The sequence below is a fragment of the Adiantum capillus-veneris genome, chromosome 23 (assembly GCF_014529385.1).
Source record: "Adiantum capillus-veneris isolate H3 chromosome 23, ASM1452938v2, whole genome shotgun sequence".
NCBI lineage: Eukaryota > Viridiplantae > Streptophyta > Polypodiopsida > Polypodiales > Pteridaceae > Adiantum > Adiantum capillus-veneris.
The window spans coordinates 137791371-137798106 of NC_140953.1; positions in this window are offsets into that span (position 1 = coordinate 137791371).

The following is a 6736-nucleotide window of genomic DNA, read 5'->3' on the forward strand; positions in this document are numbered from 1 at the left end:
TCGATTGCAAGTGGCACTTTTTTAGAGCCATCACAACCCCTCTTGCTTCTCCACATTGCACCACCAACTTTGACCCCCCTCCTCGCTCAACCTCCAGGCACCCCCTCCCCCCCCCCCCCCCCCCCCCTCTCTCTCCACTTTCTCTCCATCTCTCACACAATCTTTCTTGATTCCTTTTTCCTCCCTCTCTCTTCTTTCTCAATATGCCTCTCTCTCTCTCTCTCTCTCTCTCTCTCTCTCTCTCTCTCTCTCTCTCTCTCTCTCTCTCTCTCTCTCTCTCTCTCTCTCTCTCTCTCTCTCTCTCTCTCTCTCTCTCTCTCTCCTCTCTCTCTCTCTCTCTCTCTCTCAACCTCCAGCCATCCTCTCTCTCCACATCTCTCCCACCATCTCTCTTGATTTCTCTTTCCTCCCTCTCCTTTTTGTTTTTCCCACCCCCTTTGTCTATCCCCCCCCCCTCTCCCCCTCCACAAACTCTCTCTCTCTCTCTCTCTCTCTCTCTCTCTCTCTCTCTCTCTCTCTCTCTCTCTCTCTCTCTCTCTCTCTCTCTCTCTCTCTCTCTCTCTCTCTCTCTCTCTCTCTCTCTCTCTCTCTCTCTCTCTCCCCCCCATTGCCCTAGTGCCTCATATTCCATTATTGATGGCACCCTTTTACATTGCTCCAGAGCTTCTTCTTACATCAAGGGGATTGGCAGCTAATCCAAATGGCTGAGATAGTGTGTGCCATTGACAAAGGGATCATTATGGTTTCCCTTTTTAGTGATTAACATGGTTTATAGTTGGGGAAATATGGATGGTGTAATGTATGAAGCGTGACCCAATGGATTCCTCAGAAGCCAAAATATATCAAAGATTGTGTGTGTGAGTGACAGAGAGAGAGAGAGAGAGGGAGAGAGAGAGAGAGAGAGAGAGAGAGAGAGAGAGAGAGAGAGAGAGAGAGAGAGAGAGAGAGAGAGAGAGAGAGAGAGAGAGAGAGAGAGAGAGAGAGAGAGAGAGAGAGAGAGAGAGAGAGAGAGAGAGAGAGGAGGGGGGGAAGGGGGGAGGGGGGGAGGAATATGCAGTGGGATGCAGTGAGCATAGTTTGCATAGTTGATGTATGTGAATCTTTTTAATTGCATCACTGCCCTCTCTTCCATCGAGGGGAGTGGGAGATAAGCCAAGTGGCTAAGATAGTGCGTACCATCAACAAAGGGATAGGCTTAAACATATAAAGGCGAATACGGTTTATTTATTAGCAGAGAACATGGTTTTATAATTGAGAGAAATATGGTGGTGTAATGTATGAATCTTGACCTATTGGATTCTTTAAAAGCCAAAATACATTGGTAGTCATGTGTGTGTGTGTGTGTGTGTGTGTGTGTGTGTGTGTGTGTGTGTGTGTGTGTGTGTGTGTGTGAGAGAGAGAGAGAGAGAGAGAGAGAGAGAGAGAGAGAGAGAGAGAGAGAAAGGGGGGGGGGGGGGACTATTAAAAATTGAATGCGATAAAAGCCCAATTTTGTATTATTTATTCCATCAAACTCAATGTAATTATTTTTTGGGACTCGATTGAGTTTCCAGATTGTAACATACTAAATATGAGGATTAGCAATGCCATGGTAGAAAGTAGGAAATGATTCTGATAAGTTTGAACCTCCAAGGCTGAGGTATAAAAGCCAATTTTTGTAACTTTGAGGGCAACTTTTAAATTAATCAACTTTCAGCTCAACTAAGTGTGCCATGAGTTTTGTGTGAGAGGGTGAGTGATCTTCTTCTACTCTCTATGCACACTACAAAAGCTACATTGCAAAGGCGTCTTGACCCTCGTGTTAGCAACGACAAGAGCTACACGCCAATGCCAAGCTTGCACGATTTTGGTCTCTTTCCACAAAGAGCTCTCCCATGAGTTTTGAGGTGAGTTTTCTCTCTAACCGTGCATCCAATTAGTGATTTTTATATGTCATTGTGTCCATGGTGAGTAGAAATACACTTTAGGATTAAACACACTGAGAATCCATGACCTGTAATTTTTGGTATGTCTTCATATGCAATTTTTGCACCAAGTGTTTATAGGTAGTGAGTTGGGTTAGAGACTTTAGGGTAGTGTCCTTTAGGTGTGTAGAGGTCCTCCCTTGAGTTTCGTGACAATTCAACAACATTAGGTCTTGTTCAGAGAGTGTATCCATCGTCAGTAAGATACCTTTTGTGCATACATAGTGTGCTTTGAGTTGGTTTTCCTTGTTGGTGATTGTCAATAGAAGGTCGGGTAGATTATTGACACCCATCTATTTGTTTCTATTTTCCTATGGGTCAAGCTCCGTCATTGGTTGGCATCTTGTTTGTTGGCCTAGTTCTCACTTTGCTAGCAACTATGAGCAGCGAATATGCCCGACAACATTGGCGCCAATGCCGGGGATGAGAGCTCTAGGTAGGTGATCTTAGATTAGTCCTACGAGGTGAGAGTTCCTTTGGTTCACTGGAGTCTTGTTATTTTACTCTAGGTAGGATTCAGGAGTAGGACTCTTGAGAGTTTAGAGAGGTTCTAGGGAGTGTGTGTCTCGCCTGGGTCTTTCTCAATATACAGTTTTAGTTGGTTTGGTATAGTTGTGACTGCTGGTGTTTACTGGTTGTGGTTGTGTGAAAGTGTTTACTAGTCCTTGTGTGGCAATAAAGTGTGTTTCTACCCACAGTTGCAAAACCCCAATGATGAGTAGGAGTAGTTGTAGATAAGACATGTGATTGTAATCTAGAGCTATCCATCATCGAGTTATTTTCTTGTATGCTTGCTTACATATGTAATCTTTGAAAAGTTGATTTTTAGGGATAAACTACAATAAACAAGCTTCGGTAGACATTTATACATGGTTGAGTGCTGCTGGGCATAAAAGAGCACAAATGCAAGAGATCTGGATGACAAATCCGTAATTTTTTATTTGTAGACATCATACATGTTTGATGTCTTAGGGCCTAGAAGAAGACAAAATTAGACAAAACAGAATGCACCAGAGTGTTCTAAAGGTGTGTTTTACCCTAAGTTCACCTTGGGACTAAGGTTTCGACCAACATTTGCTCCCCAAAAGACAAAAGTTGAGTGTGAAAACGGAAAAATAGGAAATTTGAGATTTACTACATATTTTTTCTTTGAAATTTGTAAAAGTGCTTTGGAAGTAGTGATAAAGACTTGGGGATACATGCGCTTGAGTTTTGGACAATATCTCCCCAGTAGACTTCATACGTGTACGATGTCTCAAGAGTAGATCTAGCAGTCAAACTGGGCATTTGATTTGACACCCATAGTCTGTATATTATATAGAGCACATACACCAAGTTTCATCTCATTTGGGCATATGAATTAAGTATCCAAACTTTACTATGAGCACTTGTTGCATGCTATAACATCAAGGGGCACCTAGAAAAGAAGCAAAAATTCATTTTGACAACTTAGACATCATACATGTATGATGTTTGAGAGGCTGGATTTTGGGTTAAAATGCACATTTTTGTGAACCATTGTGTTTAAAAGCATCTAAGGAGTAGATAGGTCAAGTCCCATTGAATTTGAAGCAATTTAAGGCTAATAGAGACCAAGACACAGATTTGAGCAAAGTGAATGCTTGATTTGACCATATATAACACAATAGGTGTCAAAATTACATCTTGCAAGTGGCAGTGAGTTTCTTGTGTGGTGGAGATCCTCTGGAATGAAATTCACTCCATTTTGACCAAGTAGATGTCATACGTGTATGATGTCTCAAGGGAATATTTGGTGACCAGAACTACTAATAGATCTTATCAGGGTGTTAAACACCTCAAGGCAAGCCTAAGGACCAAGATTCACCCAATTTGGATCAATTTTGACCTAGTTAACCTCTTGGAGAAGCTGGCAGTGACCAAGGCCTACATAGGAGAGACTGACCTACCTACAAGGGTTAGAACTTCAAATTGAGCCTCGGTTTGGATTGAAAACAGCAAGGAGAGTGCATGGTTCAAGTTTTGAGTCAATTTTGAGAGATTAGACATCATAAGTGTATGATGTCTACAAACCAGTTTTAGTGCACAAACTGAGAATTTGCTGCTCTAGAAGCCTTTGGTGATATCCTAGCATTCCATCATATTAGGGTTTGGATCTCATATGAGGATCTTGTCTTTATATACAATAATAAGTGAGGATTACTGATTTGACAAAGAATTGCAGAGTCAAAGTTTTGTACAGATAGCCAGAACCAAGGACCTTGCAAGTTGGTAATCAGTTGAAATTGCAAAGTACTCTACCAGTTTGAAAAGTGACTTGGAAGCAAATGAGGACAAAGAAACAACTGCAAGCAGACTTCTAAGGTAAGAGGTTTGGGTTGATAGTTGTTTGTATAAATAATTTGATGAATTGCAGAAGGTGTATTCAAAGAGAACAGAGAGTGACTGGAGATCAATTTTGCTTAGTGTCGACATAAGAGAGTGTAAACCAAGCAAGGATAGATCCCTTAGTACCTATCATAGAAGAGGGTAGTGATACAGACACCTCTTTTGAAGGATCATATCTGTGGTGGATGGGCCAACAACTTGGAGGTTTCCAACAACAACAAGGGACCATGGGGGATAGCACCTCTTAGAAACCCTTAAACATGCCAAAAATACAATGCATTTTTTCTTAAGGGAACCAATGACCATGGGGCTCTGATGTATGCTGATGTTCAAGGATGGCAATGCATTTGTATTGAAGAACAACCAACGAGAAGATTAGCAGTAATCATGGTAACTAACTGATGGTGATAGGCTTCATGATGAGGAGGGAAACCACTATCTCATTGCCAAAGACCAAGTAGAGAAGGAGTGGCCAAGTAGACAAGTCGATACTCAAGGGTCGGATGCCCTGTACTAGTGTATTGGGTATATAAAGATCCTTGAAGTCTTGTATTCTTTACCATCATAGATTTTAGTTGATATACATTTTTACTCCACAATATAAGAGATATAATCCTTAATTGGGTGAAAATAGATTTTATATATTGAATTGGATGCATAAGGGGGCTACAATCCTTGACTAAGCACAAGTATTCCCCAATTCTGTGACTGCATTGAAGGTTTCTTTGCAAATGTTTCATGCATTGGTTTATATAGAGAATGCATTATGTATTATGAAGATTGTTAGTGCATGACATGACCAATCATAGATATTATTTTTTCATGTTTTGCAAATAATTGACATCGTTTCAGTGTAGAAGCTGATTATTCTTTGTAACATTTGAAAATAGATGTGTCTTATTGTTTGCAAATCGAAGAGGATGTATAAACAATCATCATAATAATAATTGCATTGAGAAATTCATAGCATTGTTGTATTTATAATGCCGTCCAGAGAGTGCATTGCAATGTGTATGTTTGTTCACAACATATGTGATTGATATGTGCCAGATTGACTAGAGTGCATTGCAAATCTCATATTGTGTAGATTTGAGTACTTTCTTAGTGATTGGTTTTGTTATATATATTGAAGAGAAGAAAAATGGTTTAAGAATTGAACATCTAGTTCTTATGCCTTCAGTTTTAAATTGAAAGCAACGGAGAAAAATGTCGACACAAGTGGTACGAAGAAGCCAAAGAATAAAAAAGCCCCCTGGCAAAGAGTGAGACTATGCTCACAACATATGCGACCGATATATGGAGTGGCAATGTAAATTTTGCTTCACAACAAAATCAAGAGGTGCACCACGTATTAGGGATCATTTTTTGGCTACCATTAAAAATAATTGTAGAAAAATGTAAACATCCTTAGGCACGTGCAATCGCAAAGCGTTTGAGAGAAGAGCTCGCCAAAAAGGGTGACAGCGGGATACATAGCTCTGTTATGGATGCAAGTCAAGAGCAATTAGAGCCAAATATCAACTCTAGTGATCTTATGGTGACACCAACTAACCTTGGATCACAATGAAGGTGGACTTGGGCAAATGCGTCAAAAATCATTGCATCAAAGCCTTTGGATGCAGTCTCTAGAAGAAGCACAAAATGCACTTTCCAAAGCGATTTTCTTCATTGGAAGTGCTATGATCATGGTAGACAACAATCATTGGAAGGTCGCTTGGAAGAAAATAGGTAAGTTTGGCCCAGGATTTTCATCAAAGTCAAAGAGCTTGCTGCCAAAATAATATTTGGGAATATTATGCTTTTAGGATGCACAATTGTGAGTGATGGTTGGTCAAATGTTCAAAGAAGACCACCGATCAATGTATTGCTAAGGGGAGAAATGTCCATAAAGGGGATTGACAATGTTGGTGCAGTTAAAAGTGGGAAATACATTTTTGAGGTCGTAATTAAAGAAATCGGAGTTGATTACGTCGTTCAAGTAGTCATGGACAATGCAAAGAACTATAAAAATGCTAGCAAATTAATAAAGAAGTGCTTTCTCCACACTTTTGCCAATGGTTGTAATACGCATAGCTTAAACTTGGTGCTAAACGATTGGTACACTAGTGAAGAAACCACATGGTTCGCCAAAATAATTGAAACATCGCACCAAGTTGTGAAATTTATCTTGAAACAACAAAGAGTGCTTGATTTGTACAGAACGTGCATGTCAGTGATGTTGAAACTTCTTGCTAAAACTTGGTTTTGCACGCATTTTTATACAATTGAATCACTTCTCCGTAATAAATGAGTTGTGATCGACACTTTCAGTTGTATGGCCTTTGACAAATGGTAGCTTGAGCAGAAAGTAAAAGTGAAAGAGAAAATTACGTGTCTACGTGGCTCTATAAACAAGGCTGCTTGGT